The 18,070-nt window shown below is 46.4% G+C and overlaps 1 protein-coding gene across 1 annotated transcript in view; it reads right to left on the bottom strand.

Annotated features, from left to right (window-relative positions):
• The window catches only part of LOC123786598 (myelin transcription factor 1-like protein), a 307,765-nt gene that overhangs the window by 114,875 nt on the left and 174,820 nt on the right, over positions 1–18,070 (bottom strand). The window contains exon 3 of the mRNA XM_087863207.1: positions 11,380–11,517. The gene's annotated coding sequence lies outside the window, so the exon portion shown is untranslated. The remainder of the gene's footprint in view (positions 1–11,379; positions 11,518–18,070) is intronic.

The following is an 18,070-nucleotide window of genomic DNA, read 5'->3' as shown; positions in this document are numbered from 1 at the left end:
CCACTGAGCCCAGGTTCTGGGGTCGCCCCTCACCCGCCATTGTTTCCATTCTGCCCCACCTCTCACACCTCCTTCTGGAGACCATCCCTGTGGCGCTCTCTAGCATTGGACCAGCAGCTGCAAATCCCGTCCCCGGGTGTTCTCTGCAAGGCTGCTGCCCGTCTCCCATCTGTGGCGGCAGGTTCTCTGGGCACAGCACCTTGGTGGTCCTCACATGGCAGCCAAAGGGACATGTCCTCCTGCTCCCCCTCTGTGCTCCCTGCATCTCCCCCAAACCCTGAAGCCTTGGGTCTCAGCTCGTCCAGGACACAGAGACTCCCCAGTGTCGCCAAAGCCCGGAGGCCTCAGCATACTCCGTGTGCACCATGTTGTGGGTCCCCCCTGTCCCGGCCTCTGGTCAGCTTCAGCTCCCGCTCTCCTGCTGTGGGCTCTGTGCCCGCTCTGGCCCCACCTTGGGTCTTTCTGGCTCTCTCCCTTTTGTCAGTCACGGAGTTCTGGTCAGTCATCCTCTGAACACCTGCTGAAGTGTTCCACTGACCATGTGATCCACAGACCACAGGTCTGTGGTCTCCACCACGTACCCAGTCCTGCCTCCCCTCATGCTTGGACATTGAGGACAATGGACATCAAACATGTCGGAGGGGTCAGAGGGCAGGCACCGCCTTCCCTGACCCACAGGCCTCCTTGACTGTCTCTCCTTTTAACGCACCCCTGGCAACGCCTAATCCCGGCCTGGTCCCTCTGCACCCCCAGCTGCGTGTGGCTGGAAGGGCACAGGCAGTGGGGCTTCATGGGGTCTCTGGTGGTGCAGGAACCTCCATGGCCCTGAGCCCTCCTCCCTTTTCCTGGCCACATCCCCTCCCCCCCCCTCACACCCTGTCCCTTCTCTCCTCATGCTCGGGGATGACCTCACTTCTTATTTCATGAAGAAGACAGACACGATTAGAAGATGCTACCTGAGCTCCCATGACAACTCTGCCCTGTTCTCATCACCAAATAACTGAGGGACTGTCCCTGCTCCTGTTAGAGGTCAGGGGTCCCCTCCCTGCTCAGCGTCATGCCACGAGCACACCTCTTTCACTCCCCTGCATCCTCCTCCCGCCTTCCTCACCCAGTGTCCTGTCCTGAAAGGTGAGCCTGAAAGGTCATGCCACCAGCACTAGGATGATGCCGTCCCATCCGCTGCACAAACGGATGCACAATGTGGACACACGGAACTATCCGACCATGTACACTGTAACTGAAGTGACTATCAATTTAAAAACCATCTGTGTTCAAAGGGATATAAGAGTTGGACCACAGGAGAATCTGATTACAGGAGAAGGCACAATTTTCCTCGTCTTGGTTAACAGAGACTGATACCATCAAACAGATCTTTTCTCTAAAAACACGGAGTCATGAAGAAAAAAGCTCAGAAAGGTGTCTTTCTTTCCTAGTTAAACTAACTGAAGCGTTGGTTTCCTGGATCGAAGTGTTGGAGTTACCGCTCCGTGGTGTCTTGTCTGCTGTCTTACTCAGATGCGGGTTCTTCTGCATCGCCGTGTCGTGCACGTGCACACGGGTGTGGACGAAGGTCAGACAGTATCTCCTGTCCATACTCGTCTATAAGTTACTACACACTTGAAGTCACAGTGAGAAGGGCTTTCTATCACTGTCCGCCACATTCGTGACTCGCCACCAGAAAGAGACGGACCTGAAGTTCTCACGGGAAACTTTCATCAGCTGCTGTGTGTGGGCCGTCAAGCGCACAGTCAGACCCCCTCCAGCCATCTCCTGACTCCCAGCCACGGGCACCCGAGGCTCTGAGCGTGCTACCGGGGAGGGGCAGAGGGCACACACTCGAAACACATAATGACGAAAAGTACTGGACAGGCTTTGGGAGCTGCTGCTGTCCCCCGTTCAGACGTAAGGTGGAATGGAGCCTGTGTTCGGGATTTCAGACGTCCTCCAGAAACGACTCCAGCTGTCCTCCAAAGGCTGGCCTTGAGATTATTAATAGACCCACATTTAATACACTGGAGGAAGGGACGGCCCTTGAACAACCAGGCTGAGTCCAGCCTTCCTCCCCCTAAGCCCAACCCTAGCTTCAAAGACAGACCAACACTTTACAAAGGATTAGTATCTGTCGTCACTTTAAAATAATTCAGTTCACAACAAGGACTCAGTGTTCCCAACCCTCTACCCCCACCTCTATTTTGGGATGCAAGGCCCGTTACCACGGAGCAGAGTGACATTCACAGCAGGTAAGACTGACACATGGAAGTCTGTTAGACCGGCTGCACTAATTGGATATCTGTACTTGCAAGATGATGGCACAAGTAGGTGGTGATTAAACATGTGAGTTCAGAACCCTGTTTACGGTCCATTTCCATGTAAATGAAGAACGTCAGCAGCTTAAGTGCAAGGCACACGGTAACACCGCAAAGCCGGCCCCTGACGGAAGGAACAGAGTGTTGAGCAAGAAAACCGATAAGGAACAAAAGAAGAGTGGTTTTCTCGCTCACCTTCCTGAGTGTCAGATTTATGCAAGCCACTCCCATCAGCGCCAACGAGAGCTGCGCACGTAAACCTCCCATGAAATGACGGGAGATTAGCCTCATCCATCACCGTGCACATACTGCAGCGTCTGGGGCAAGCTCCTGGCAGGCAGGCTGCTTGGCGGCGACTGATTGTGCCCGAAGTGCTCTAGCGGTGGCCTCAGGGGGCCGGGGGAGGGTCCCTGCGGAGCAGCGCAGCGGCAAAGTGCAGGCCTGCAAGTGATGTGAATAAGGCCGAGACGGCCCTCCATGCCACCCGGCTGCTCGTGGTACAGGGTACGAGCAGAGTCAGACAGGGAGCCCCACAGCACGCGATGGCCCTCCCCGCCACCCTCCTCTCATGGTTTCACGTGCGTTCCTAAGACAGCAGGTGATGTGCTGTAAAGAAGTTCAACGGTCCCCCTTTCCCTGTCCCCTGCTCATAGGATATTAGACAGACTGCCCCTTTTCTACGTAAGACCCGCTTTCTTGCCACAGTGCCTTTGCTCCTGCTGGTGGACATCATGTCTCTACTACTCTCAAATTACTGAATTGTCAGGACCTCCAGGACACCTTCTTCCAAGAGCCTAGCCTGTCTCTGAGTTTGGCACAGCCATTACTGGATGCACCCCTTTCCTATGATGGCACCCCTGTCCACTTGGAACCTTTCGTGGAGTCCACCCAACCCCTGTGGGAGTTCGTCAGCTCCTCCAGCTTCGGCTGTCTGGCATCTATTAGGGACCCTTTGCAGGTTCTGCACAGTGGCTCACACACGGTCTCTTCATGAACACTCGGGGGATATAAGTGTAAATGACTTTAAAGAACAATACATGGGACATGTACACGGGACAGCGTTCTTCCTCCCCAAGAGGTCTAATGCCTTCCTCTGTGGGACCTGGTGTCCCCTTCCCTGACAAGCCTCTGTGTGTAAACATGCTTGCAAATACACTCACGGTACCACTGTGCACTTGGTTTTGCGCCCTGCAATTTTTCATTTCACCATATATGTTGAGCTAAGTTCATAACAGCTCCCTCATTTAAAAAATCAATCCATACTGTTCTATTGCATAAATGCAACATAATTTATTTAATCAGACTTCTGTGGATGAACGGCTAACTTGCTTTCAAAATCCAGTCTTACAAATAAGTTCACAATATGCATCATAAAAATATCCGACTCTCCTAAATGCTCACGATGGGACACATGCCACTTAATTAATTCAGGCCTCACCACAACCCTGCAAAGTACAGGTCCGGGTCCTGACATACAGAAGAGGGAGCCAAGCCTGCAGAGCTCACAGAGCTGGTCCAGGTCTCAGAGCTGCTCAGGGCCCTGCAGAGGTCGTGCTCATTTGCCGCAGCTTTATGAACACAACATGGCTCACGTGTGTGGCTGTCCCTACACTGAGTGGCCAGAAGCAGAGTCACTAGTATGAAGGGCCCATCCCTTCCAAGCTTCACTGAGACGGTGAAACTGGGAATAACTGTAAGTCAGACTCCCCAGCACTGCGGTGTGACTACTGCGGGCGGACAGGGAAGTGGTGCCGTGACATCACTGCTCTAATGTGAATTTATGGCGTTAACGAGGCTGAGCGTCTTTCCTACTATGAAAGCTGCTTATGTCTTCTCTGAAATATCTTCCCATTTCTGTGGTCCTTTTTCACCTAATAGCCTTTGCTAAATCATGCTAACAAGTCACTGTCAGGTCACCTGTTTCTGCTGCACTCTAAAGGGTTGTTTCTTGTTTATTTGTTTTGTTTATTAAGGCAACGCTGACATAATGCATGCACTCAAATTTCCATATTTTATTTTTTTATAATAATTTTTATTATGTTATGTTAGTCACCATACAGTACATCCCAAGTTTTTTATGTAAAAGTGAGTTTGATGAGGGAAGGTTTATTCATTTAGCTTCTATATTACCTCGTAACACCCCTTTCATGACTGAAACGTGTCATTCAGTATGGTTTAGCAAATACCAACTGATTTCCAACCATGAATTTTACATTGGTTGTAAGTTGTTCCTGAAACCTACCAGTGAGATAAGGGCTGACCAGATTCTTATCCTGGTCAAATCAGAATATGTCTACAAGGCTAATGAAGGTACACATGGGAGGATAGTTGTATTGCCTCCCAAAAAGAAAAAGAAAAAAGAAAGAAGTGCCTCCGGTGGCCACTCTAGAACCTGCTGTGGACCGTGGCCATGTGGTGAACCCCTCTGGGAGGGGCGGACGGACCCCACCTCACTAAATACCGGCTTCCTTTGTCAGGTAGACTGGGTAAGACTTGGGACAGTCAATCGTTATAAGCTTCCATCGTTTGGAGGGAAATTTAAAAGCTCAACACACTACTTCTTGATGATAACAAAACTTTGGCTGACTGCATATAGAAGGAACTGTTGACATCAGCGGACAAGAGTTTTAATTATAAAAAGCTTAGATGGGAGATGTTGCTAGTTCTTTAAGCAGAATGTGCTTCTCCAAACGTATTAATGGTAGATCTTTATAAATAAGATGGTGCACAATGTTTTTGTCAACAGAAATGAAGACCATGGAGAGGACATAAAGCATTATTAAAGAAGAGATATAAATATAGTAAACAAAGTTGGTATTTAACTTAAACCACCACCACAAAATTCCCAGCAAGCCTCAGGACACGCATTGCTTACCAAACTCAGAGTTTTAGTGGACGATAATAGTTTTAGTCTCCACAGGGGTTTGCAAAGGTCCCTGCTGAGAGGTGTGGTTCTTGGGTGTAGACTGTGGCGTGTCGGACCTTGGATGCAAGCTCCTCTAAGCCACAGGCTACACACAGAGCCAAATACTAGTGCACCTAACCTGCTTCAGAGCTGTTTCTGCCTTGGGGTTTTTGAGAAATCTGTGATGCACAGTCAATTATGCAAAACAGTTGGTAATGGTGATGTCAGGGACAACAGTAGAGTATACCACTATTGCCCCCCCCCCAACCTCATGAAACAATCTTGAGGGATCAGGAGCTGGTGTAGCAGCCTGAGGTTCCCCGGATATGAATGCTGTGCTCTCTGGACATCTTTGGCTTTGGAAGGCTCCCTAGTCTACCCCCAGGGTAAAAAGCAGGAAAGGCCTTTCAAACTCTGAAGCTCACGTGTGGAAAAGCCAAGTCACCCCAAGGCGTCATGGACCTGTGGGGCGATGAGGCCTCGTTGCCACCTCCTGATCTCGTCACACACAGTGGGCGAGGAGTGCGTGCACACAGAAGGTGGCCCATACGGCTGACCTCCCTTCATGGCCCCGGAGCCCTCCAGCACACGGAGAAGCTCCAGTCTGGTGATCGCCTGTCCCCCCAGGTGGACCCGTGTGTCTGAAGCCCTTTGTGATGCATGGCTGCCCCTAGATCTGAGTCCCTCAGTGATCCGCGGTCCCACATGACCTTACCTACTTCCTAACTTCGCTTCAATCAAAACGCCCACTGACTGAAGGTGATTGTTCTCTGCTGGGAAGAAAGACACTTCATGATTTGCAGTTTCTGTCACACTGTGGGGCAGGGAAGCAGGTATTAGCAGCTTGTATCCTACTTTCCAAGAGAGTAGTGGTCCATGACCTTGAAAGAAGTCATGAAAAAAGCAAATTTCTCCTGTTTCCTAAACTAAATTTCAGAAAAATCAAAGCTCAAACACCTTCATTTATTTTTTCGCTATCCAGAAGATTTCATGACCCCATGTTTAACAAATCTTGTTAAAATGGAGAGCAACAGAAGTCATGGGAATTATCTAAGCGATACGAATGAATCACTATGAAAACAATCGGAAGAATGTCATGAGTTAGAGACGGTCCTGAGGAAGCATGACTCAGACTTTGTGGATGTTTTCTGGGGAAGCGTGTCAGACGGTGGGGAGTTGTGAGTTATATTAACAGTGTCGTGCCAGTGAGGCAAAACAGAGAGACTGAGCGGCAACCCAGCACTTCTGCAAATTCTCGGTGTGTGTGCATATATATACACGTAGTGCGTTAATGTACACAAAGAGATAATGTATTGTAACTACATGTGGAACAGACACGAGAACGAAGATGGGTAATGTCTGCACAGGCTTCGGAGGCAGGGAAGACACAGCTCCCAGTAAAGAAGGCCGGCTGGAAAGTGAAAATACACACCGACCCAGGTGTGCACCATGCCTGTGGCACTACCTACTGCAGCGGACTACCAGAGTCCTCTGCACAGCACTCTCCTCTAACGTAAGTGACGGATAAGAACAGTAACCACTCCACAGCCTGTCCTGAGGACTGCGGGGGATGCTGAGGAGCACTCTGAGACCAGCCTGCACGCAGCGGGTACTTAGTAGATACCTAGGTACACGTCATCATGTGCACTCTTCCTTGTCCTCATGTAGACCATCTCCTTTGATTTAACCCTTCATCCTTATTCTATAGAAAAAAGGATTTAACACGATTTGCCCGAAGGCATACAAATGGTTATCGGCAGTGCTAGGATGAAACCTAATGGTATTTGTTAGTTGTTTCAAAGAAATCCATTTGAACGGGTCAAAGACCACGGATTTATAAAGTTCTAACTATCTCAGCAGATCCCTCCTTCTAGACGCACAATACGCTTTTCTTTTAAAATAGTCGCCATTCAGAACAATTCACGACATTTTTTGGGAAACAGATATTGATTTTATTTTAAGTAAAGTCTTTAGCATGGAAATTGGATGCAGAGTGTGATTTTCTCTTTGGGCTCTAGTTCAGAGGAAATTGGATTTCCTAGAGCACCAGCTGCAGAGACGCCACAGGTGTTCATGGCTCAGCAATCATGCTGGCTAATTGGGACACACTAGGACAAAAAAAGTGCCCTAAATCTAAATCTTGTTCTATGGCACTTTTATTTTTCCCATAGGAGCAAGCCCCAAAGTCCTTCCTCACTGGGGATGCTAAAGGAAGCTAGGTGCCCGGACTGGAAATGCGGCTCGTGGAGGACGGTGGTGGGATCACAGAGAAGGCAGAACAGTTGCTGCTCAGCAGGGGTGTTGGTAGCAGGGTCCTTCCACTGGGGTATTTCTGACTTTGACTTGGAATCTAAAGAGTAGGATCAACAAAAGAATGATCCCGAGAATCTGCAGTTCAAACAGCTGCACAGCGGCAGCTAAACTGGCGTCTGGAAGGTTGGGTTCAGTAATGTTGGGAGCTGGAGGTAGAAAGCGTGGGCAGATGGGGGACAGCAGTGACCCGTCTCTGGGGTTGAGAGCAAGCAGAGAGATCCTCAGGGTGGACAACTGTACCCTCCATCTGAAGGGGAAAGGAGAGACACCACGTAACATCCTCTCTCCTGTGGACCACAGAAAGTGCACAGCACATGGACTTGTTTCATGAACACCAAACTCAAGTCACCAGGAACGAAGCCCTTTGTCCTAATATGCTGCTGGATGTGCAAACTCACAGGTGTCTGTGCCTTGATCCCATCTCTGAGTTTTGTATTTTCCCCGATGTAGTAAAGTTACTCCTATCTTTATCCATTTATCGGACTAACCTTTGAAGACCCAGGTCTGGGGTCACCTTCTCTACGAAGACATCCTTGGCCTCCCGACTCAGAGTTAAAGTCTTCTGCGCCTCCTTAATCATCTCACCTAGACCTCTGTTGATGCGATGGGAAGTGACCGAGTGGCTCATGGCCGGGGCGTGTGCTCAGCTCGGGAGTAGAGAAGGAAACAAGGCACACATTTGGTTCTGAGGAAGGACCGTGCAGTCTGGTCTCACAGACCTTACCACACCTTATGTTTGTTCAATTTCTGAACTCTTTGAGGATATTGACCACATCTCATTCATTTTTATACCTCCACAGACTACAGGAATTCCCACCAAAAATGAGGTACTCAACAGAGTTAAAAATGAGCAACTGATGAAAAATTTGCTTCACACACATTTGTTCCTTGGTACACGTGACAGGAGAGGGTAGCTGTAAACAAAGCCTTTGAGTAATTTCTTTGTCATGTCCTACTCTAATGCTAACTTCTCAGTATTTTCATTAGCTTGGAAACAGGCTTGGGTTAAACACTGATTATAAAGGCTACTTGGAATTAGTGATTCGTGTTAAATCTGGATTTCTTACCAAAATTCCCTTCTATCCCCTTGTAGACCAAGTACTGTCTTGGCCACTTAATCAGGCCACCCCAGGATGGTCACCTATGGTCTCTAAGCTTCCCTTTTACCGGCCTTTAAAATGGGAAGAATAATCACTTAGACCTGCGGATGTGGGGAGGAATTCAGGGCTTGCCCAGTGCTGGTGCTCAGCTGGGGCTCAATCCTTGAGAGATGTTAGTATATCAAAACTGACACAGGGATGGAAGTCACACCAAATAATACTGTAATCTGGGATGACGCCACACAATGTCTAAGTTTCTGTGTCTTTTATGGTCTTATTATGAACAAAGAACTCCTGAATGCCAAATAAACTTACCTTCGATGGCCGATTATGTAGAAAGTTCCACGACATTGGTGGCTTTCTACCTATGAAATAACTGCTAAAGAATGAAAGCCTTCAAAATGTTGCACCTTCATAAATTAAACAGAACTGTATCTTCATCCTCAGTGAAAGTTTTAGACAACTTTGTATTTAATACTCTTCTATAATTGCTCACTGCTCACCTGACCAGCCTCCACAAAAACCGATAATAAAAATCTGAATGTTTTTTCAAATTTGAAAAAAGAATTTTTTAAGGCAATAGTACATGCCTGGATGGGATTTGGAAATCTACTGCTATAAAGTATGAAAACCCCTATTTTTTTTTAAGATTTTATTTATTTATTTATTTGACAGAGAGAGAGACAGCCAGCGAGAGAGGGAACACAAGCAGGGGGAGTGGGAGAGGAAGAAGCAGGCTCATAGTGGAGGAGCCTGACGCAGGGCTCGATCCCATAATGCCGGGATCACGCCCTGAGCTGAAGGCAGACGCTTAACCGTGTGCCACCCAGGCGCCCCATTTTTTTAAACCCTATTTCTGTCTAAGAAACTTAGTTATGCAGTCTACAGATTCAATGCAATCCCTATCAAAATCCCAATATCGTTTTTTGCAGGAATAGCAGGGTCCATCCTACAATTCATATGGACTCTGAAGGGACTTCCAAATAGGCAACAATCTTGAAAAAAGCAGAACAAATCTGAGGTTTCATATTTTTTGATTTTAAAACTTACTACAAAACTACAGTAACCAAATCAGATGCTGGCAAAAAGACAGACACATAGAAATAGAATAGAATAGAGAGCCCAGAAATAACTTCTCCCATATATGGCCAAATGAGCTGACACAGGAGCCAAGACCACTCAATGGGGAGAGGACAGCCTTTTCAACAAATGGTGCTGGGACAACTGTCTGTCTACATGCGAAAGAGTGAAGGTGGACCTTCAAGTTACAGCACATAGAAAAATTAACTCAAAATGGATCACAGGCCTAAACAGAAGAGCTAAAACTACAAAATCCTCAGAAGACTATATAGAGAAGCGGCTTTATGACGTTGGATTGTACACTGATTCCTTAGCAAGGACCCAAGAGCACAGGGGACAGAAGGGGCGTACGAATGAGCACTGAGCATGGGAGAAGGTGCCCAACATCCCTCATCATCAGGGAAATGCAAACGAAAACCACAGCGAGGTACCACATCACATCCATCATGATGACTACTGTTAAACGACCAAAAGCCTGGGAAACGGAAAATAACAGGTGTGAGGATGTGGAGAAATGGGGCTCCCGTGCACTGTGGGTGGGAATGAAAAACCACGCAGCCCATGTGGAAACCAGTCCAGTGGTTTCCTAAAGAATTAAAAACAGAACTACCACACGATTCAGCAACTCTGCTTCTGGGTCTCTACCCCGGAGACCGAGAGAAGGCACTCAGGTCCTTGCACACCATGTTCTCAGCAGCACTGGTCACGATGGCCAAAGGAAGGAAGCAACCTACGTAGCCATCTACAGATGAACAGTAACAAACTGTGGTCTATCCTGACCATGGAACATTACTCAGTCTTAAAAAGGAAGTTCGGACGTCTGCTACACCATGGCTGGACCTCAAGGGCATTGTGCTCTGCGGAGTAAGCCAGACACAAAAAGACAGATACCCTACAATTCCACTTGAACAAAGTGCCTGCAGCAGTCAGATTCACAGGGCTGCCCAGTGGCTGGGAGGTGCCAGGGGTGGGGGGAGGGGCCAGGAGCGGCGCTCAACGGACGCAGACTTCCGGTTTAGGAGACGAGTCATGCTAATGGCTGCACAGCTGTGGAAATGGATTTCACACCACCAAACTGTATACTTAAACATGGGTGAAATGGTAACTTTTATGTCATTTGTATTTTGCCACAATTTTTAAAAATGCTTAGAAAGGACACTTAGCCATAACTTAAAAGTGTGTCTCTCAAGGTGTGCAGCAGCACCCAGGGAGGTCTATCGACAGGGGCCGCCGGCAGCTATGAAGGCGGCGGGCAAGGCAAGTTAGGGGTAAGTAAAGACGTGCTTAATTTATTTAAAGATAAAACGTCCCCACACGGAACTAATAGTGGAGATACGGGTGTGATTTGAAAGAGCTTCACACCAAGGAGTTTCTGTACAACTGCCAAAGGGTGAGCAGGCCTATGCATGTGGCTCCGAAATTATTCTGGGGACAATGTTGTAGTTGAGTAATAGAAGACTATTTGAGTATATGTTAGTAATAGATTATAAATTCTGACTTTATATTGACCTTGTTTATTAAAATTAAGGGACACTGTGGTCTTTATTAAAAGAAACCACCACTCTGCATTTTCAAAGCTATCGTCATGCTTTTTCAAAGTGAGATTTCTCAAGATAAACACTTAAAGCATTTGTCTGCACGTGAAGCCTGAAGTATGACATGGAACTGTTACCTTTATGTGGCTCCTTGGACAGCCATATGTCTGTGGGACCGAGCAGAACCTTTCTTGACCGGATGTTGTTGATAATCGCAGAGACACACTTGATTGGGCTCGATAACTACATTTTTCCCCCTTCCAGATGTAGTCACTCTAGGGAAGAAGAAAAAGGCAGAGAAATGAGGTTGACATACAGAAAGAAAGAAAAATTCTACATAAGGGATATCGTTCTCAGGGAGGTTTGCTCGCTTGCGATGCCCTTGCAGCGGGGGGGCGAGAACGACCAGGCCAAGTGTGCAGGCGCAGGACACGCCACAGGCGGGGGCAGCGGACGTAACCACCAGCTGCCACAACCGGCTATTTCTTCATAAATGATTCACAATAGAAAAGTCCCTTAGAAAACCGGATTGCAGCTTGTGATGTGAAAATGACACAAAACCGTAAGCAAATTCTTACAGAATTCAGTGTGAGAGTTGTTTTGTGATTGTGTCTGTAAAGTGTGGAGACAGTATGGATGGCTTAGCGGCTAATCACAGAAGCATGTATGCTCTGAACGTGCCCGCAGCTCATGTCATCAGCAGACCACCACATGTGTGTTTATGTTTGCCCTTCCCCAAACGTCCTGCATAAGCTGCAGTCCTTCCATAGAAAAGATCTTACAAGAGCATGTTATTTGCTAATTAAAAAAGAAAACAAAATACAATCTTAAGTAATAATTTAAATTTGTATTTGCTAAAACTATAAAGCTACATGCAAATATAGTGTTTATAATGGGCTTTATGCCTAATCTATGGTCAGTATTTATAGTCATTCTGAATATGTTCTGAGGTGTTGCTTACTAAACTGGCTAAGAATGGGTTGGATGGCACTCAGTAGAGTGGTTTTATGAAAATGAATGTTTTTTTCACCAAATGAAGAATCTCAAACAGACAAATTTAATAAATTGTATAAATGAACTGACATAAAGCAAAACAATTAGGTGGTTGAAAATGGGTGAATAGGATAGGGCATTAACAATCAAAGTCACTCCATCCGATGTATTGTCAGCACTTTGTTTAAAAATCACATTTTGATAAAATATTATTAAATTAATTTACACAATGTCCTACTCTTCTGGGGATCCCAGAAGTTCGCCTGTATCACTTTAAGCATCTCCTATTCTACCATCATTTTGGGGACCCCTCAGGTTCATGGAAGGTCACAGGGAGACAGACCTGGAGAGCATCATGTCTAGAGAAGTCTGAGGGCACATTCATCTGAAAACAGTTGGGAAAAGGATAGGTTTTTCCTTAAAATGGTAGACATCTACAAAATAGAGCTTCTTTGTGGGCAAAGTGACGGGTTTTATTTGGCGCGCATTGCATTCTCCATGAACACGTTCACGAATCAGGGCATTGAAATTCCCTTCTGTCTTCTCACATGGAACTCCACCCACCGTGCTCCCAGCCTTCCTCTAAGGCATCCAGCAGGTGTCACCCCCTCCGTCCTCCCATCCCCACGGGATGGGGCGGCTGCTGCCTTTCCTGGTTCCCTGGCCTCACACTGCGCCAGACATCGACCCTGTTCAGAATGGAGGGAGGACCTGGTTGCTCATGTTTTCAGCTGAGTCCTTACCAGACGTGGATTAAAAAGTCGCTGGGGAATGGATTATTGTCTAAACACCCTTGAAGGGAATTTGAAGCTTCTTAATGAATATAAATATTCCAATTTAAAACAACTGGTACGTAAGACAGAAATTTCTTCTTAAAAAGAGAATTTAGAAGATGGAATGGAGTGAGCTGAAATGACTCGTCTTTGAACAGCAGACCTTTCACTCTATAAGAACTCCCAGAACGATCCACTAATGAGTGACCTCCCTTAGTGACATGATCTTACAGGACGCCAGCTTTTCCCAGTTATTCAGGGACAGTAGGAAGGATTATGTCCCTACGGTTCCTGCTGCTCAGTTCCCTGTCACATATGCTGCTCAGGATAATTTATAATGGAATTCCCAGGATGAGCCCTTAAGTGGAGTGTTTAGCAGATAGCTTAGCTGCAAAACACAAGTCACGCCAGCCAGGTGGGGCTCTCCAGACACTCAGCCACACTGTCCTCAACCAGAGCCCTGGCTGTTTCCTCTCATTCACTGTCACTCACAGGAAGATCTATGGGGCTTTCTTTATGACCTTTGCCATTATATGAAATAATACATTTTTCCTTGTTTTAAAGTGTTTTGAGATAATTGCAGATTCACATGCCACTGGAAGAAGTGATGTGCCGATCCCCCGCACCCTTAACCCATGTCCTCCAACGACAGCATCCTGCAAAACTGTAAGACCTGACCACTGCAGGACATTGCAGCTGACTGATTCCACTGATCTCGGTCAGAATGCCCAGGTATACCTGTCCTCGTGTGTGTGTGTGTGTGTGTGTGTGTGTGTGTGTGTGTGTGTGTGTCCCCCACTGCAGCCAAGACACGATGTCCCTCCCCCAAGGGGCCCTGGCGCTACGCTTTAGAACTACACCCACTGCCACCTGCAACCCTTGTCTGTCTTCCCTTCTGTCATTCTGTCATGTCAAGAATGTCTATAACCTTTGGAGACTGGCCTTTTTCACTGAGCCTAATTCTCTGGAACCTCATCCAGGCTGCTGCTGTATTAATAGGGTCCACGGTGCGGACGGAGCAGCACCCAGCCGTTCGACTGCTGAAGGACATCACGGCTGTCTGTTCATTGCTTCACACGTTTACTGTCTGCCTTCTGCTACAAAGTGACACGGAGAGACTTTCTATCCAGCTTATCTGTATGTCCCCAAAATCTAGAACTGTGCCTGGCATACAGACATATGTGGAATGAGCTAACAAAACACATGGAAACTAGGTAGGAGTTACTTTAAGTAAGTCCTTTTTCTAACACTGGGAAATATTAATAGTAGGTAATATCATGTGTGTATTCTGCAAAATGCCTTCAAGCACATTATTTTTTTAAATTTTTTTTTATTATATTATGTTAGTCATCATACAGTACATCCCTGGTTTCTGATGTAAAGTTTGATGATTCATTAGTTGCGTGTAACACCCAGTGCACCATGCAATACGTGCCCTCCTTACTACCCATCACCGGCCTATCCCATTCCCCCACCCCCCTCCCCTCTGAGGCCCTCAGTTTGTTTCTCAGAGTCCATAGTCTCTCATGGTTCATTCCCCCTTCTGATTACCCCCCCTTTCTTTATCCCTCTCTTCCCCTACCGATCTTCCTAGTTCTTAAGTTCCATAGATGAGAGAAATCATATGATAATTGTCTTTCTCTGCTTGACTTATTTCACTTAGCATTATCTCCTCCAGTGCCGTCCATGTTGCAGCAAATGTTGAGAAATCATTCTTTTTGATGGCTGAGTAATATTCCATTGTGTATATGGACCACAACTTCTTAATCCAGTCATCTGTTGAAGGGCATCTCGGCTCCTTCCATGATTTAGCTATTGTGGACAATGCTGCTATGAACATTGAGATGCATATGGCCCTTCTCTTCACTACGTCTGTATCTTTGGGGTAAATACCCAGTAGTGCAATGGCTGGATCATAGGGTAGCTCAATTTTTAACTTTTTAAGGGACCTCCACACTGTTTTCCAGAGCGGCTGTACCAACCTGCATTCCCACCAGCAATGTAGGAGGGATCCCCTTTCTCCACATCCTCTCCAGCAATTGTTGTTTCTTGCCTTGTCAATTTTTGCCATTCTAACTGGCGTAAGGTGGTATCTTAGTGTGGTTTTGATTTGAATTTCCCTGATGGCTAATGATGTTGAACATTTTTTCATGTGTCTCTTAGCCATCTGTATGTCTTCATTGGAAAAGTGTCTGTTCACATCTTCTGCCCTTCAAGCACATTATTATCATGGGATGTCCGTAAGTTCCTGTGGAGAAGATAGGTCAGGCATCGTTCTGATGTTTCAGTGACCACAGAGATTGTTGAAGGCACATGGTCAATAAAGCCTGAGTTTGTTCTCCTGCACGGAGTTGCTCTGCAGTGTTCCTGTAACATTAATGTGACTACAGAAGAAGAGAAGGTAACAAAACTATAGAAATTACAACCTCCGAGTAAAATACAAATTAAAACCCAAACAAGCTTCATCACACGTTCTATGCACACATGGACAACTGTGCTGCCCCTGGGGTTTGAGGGCCGCGGGGATCCACCTCATCTTAGCAGTAGAGCCGTTGCTCAGATCGGCAGCCACCCCGCTGCTCTGAAGTGCTCGCTTCCCCGCTTAGCCGGTCAGAAACGACAGACAACGCAGAACCCGGCTTCCACAGTGAGCTGGGCACCAGGAGGGATGGAACGGCCTTTTAAGTAATTGTTTTGTTGCTACCAGTGGACTTTTCATAAAAGCACCCTGTATCATGTCCCATGCAAAAGGAACACCCATGTCACGGGCACCCACAGTAATCACCCCGCACAGTCCTACTTTCCAGTTAGTGTAAGTGGGCAGCGCTCCGAGGGCCACCAGCTCACTGCTCGGTGCTGCAGGCTATCACTCCCACTCAGCGTGCAAATTGTGGGCTGTGGAGGCTGTTCTCCAGTAGGTGCCCCACACCAGAGAGGAAGCCTGCTCTGCTGCTCATCAGGGCACTTACTGGGTTGATGACATGTCTACTGAAAAGTCTCTTTCTCAGAAATCTTAGTAATTCTTTCTTCTTAGGCTCTTTACCCTTCAGAATCATATTAAAAAAAAAAAAAAGAAATAGAAAAGAAAGAAAAGAAAAAGAAAACAGCCGGAGTGCACAGAAAGTAACATTGTTCTTTAGGTGAATGTTGATAGGCTCATGATTCCCACTGGAAATATGGTGAATTATGCAGAAATATTTTCCAGAAAGTTTTGGAGGTTGTAGTCCATCTCAGATTGGGAGTTTCTCTTGATCCCCATGGAGCTCAGTGCGTGAGCTATAAGGTGGACTCACTCCCCGGCCCCTGGCTCCACGTGCCAACACTGAGGGCTGGGGCCCCCTGTCTGTCAGGCTCCACACCCTGACTGGTTGGTGCAGACGTCGCGTGCAGAGCAGATTTTGCAACAGTGAATGACTAAAGCCCACAACGGACCAGCCCAACAGGCATCCGCCCACCACCGCAGGGCTGCCAGCAACACCACGCACAGGGCCGGGGAAGGGCATGGCCTTCAGATGGACTCCCAGGCTGGGCTTCAGCGGGGCCCACGGCTTCCCTTTCTCAGAGTGCCAAATCGTTTCCACATTTTAACAAAGTCTATGGTAAATAAGTGATTGTAAGTAAAAACTTAGTTTGAGGTCAGTGCATTAGTAATGGTTGTATTACAAAATTCATGATAACTATATCGTTTCTAAACTTCATTATTTATATATCTAAACTTTATCATTTCTAAACTTATTATTGACATTCACAATATGAGAAAAAACAATTTGACTTTCCCTATTTAACAAAGGTATGTACTGCTAATGTACTTTAATTTGTGATGTAGTGAATAAAAAGCATTAATTGTCCCCAAATTCAACAATGATTATTTCATGTTTGGTTTTCAGATGGTTATATTATAATATTATATTACATATTTTATATATTTATATATTATATATTATTAATATAGTATGTACTATATTATAATTGCATTTTATATTTATACATACTTATGTACAATTATATAACATTATTATAATACTATAATCTAAGAGATGGATTAAAATCTAATAATGTATCTTGTTGTGAAAAATAGACATAAATAACCTTCTGTATGAAAATTTTGCATTTTGGGCTGAAGAAGACCGGACCTGTTTATTTTCCTTCCTTCCTTTACAGGCTGGCTCTTTTGAACATTTGTTCCCGAGCAATGAGGTAGAAGAGCATGTTCTAGGCTGGTATTTGCAAGTGCCTCTCCGTACACGGCGTATTGTATCCCAGTTTATCTTTATTCTCACGACATTAAAAAGCTACTTTGTACATAATTTGCAGTCTATATTGTTTTTCTTTCTAACATTTGAAAAATCATAGCTGACAACCAGCAATACAAGGAATCCGGTCACACGAATGTAACTTACAGAGCTGCTACAGGTGATTCTGAGGCGAGTTTGCTCCTTGCTAATTTGTGTTTTAATATCAGTGTTCCTTATGCTTCTTGTTTTTGCTAATGGCTCATTATGAATATATGGCTTAAATAGTTTATGGCTCTGTCTTAAAGAATGTTCAGCACTACACACTGGCCCCACGGGCCACCTGGCTGTCAGAGGAACAGTTAAGTGCAGGCCCTGGGCAGGCACGAGACCTCAGGGACATCCAGTGACCTCTAGGAAGCACCTGTGAACTAGAATCCCATTTGGAGCTCATCAAAGTCATTCTGTTGCTAACAAAAAAAATCTTTATTTTACTAGTTTTAAATGTCGACATCGAAACAGCTGTGTTTAGCGCCTTCTTAGCATGAACTCCCGCTACAACCTTGAAAACCCCGGGGAACTGGTCAACTACAGAGGACAAGCTGTTGCCAAGGAACGAGCGTTTGTCAGTTACGACGTGCCCGCAGCGGAGGGCAGCGGCTGCGGGAGAAGAGGTGCCGAAGACCTCGGTGCCCTCCACTCCAGAGAGAAAGAGCGCAACCACAAAGCCATGTCCACGCCCTCCCCCTGCTCACCCAAGGGACCGGGCATCTGGGATCTGGGAAGCACTTCCGTATGGATTACAGAACTGACTCCAGACTGTGGTCCAG

Source organism: Ursus americanus, chromosome 7 (assembly GCF_024610735.1).
Source record: "Ursus americanus isolate L20-20 chromosome 7, mUrsAme1.1.p, whole genome shotgun sequence".
Classification (NCBI taxonomy): Eukaryota; Metazoa; Chordata; class Mammalia; order Carnivora; family Ursidae; genus Ursus; species Ursus americanus.
Note: the sequence above shows the minus strand (reverse complement) of the source record. Positions and strands in the feature narration are given on the sequence as shown.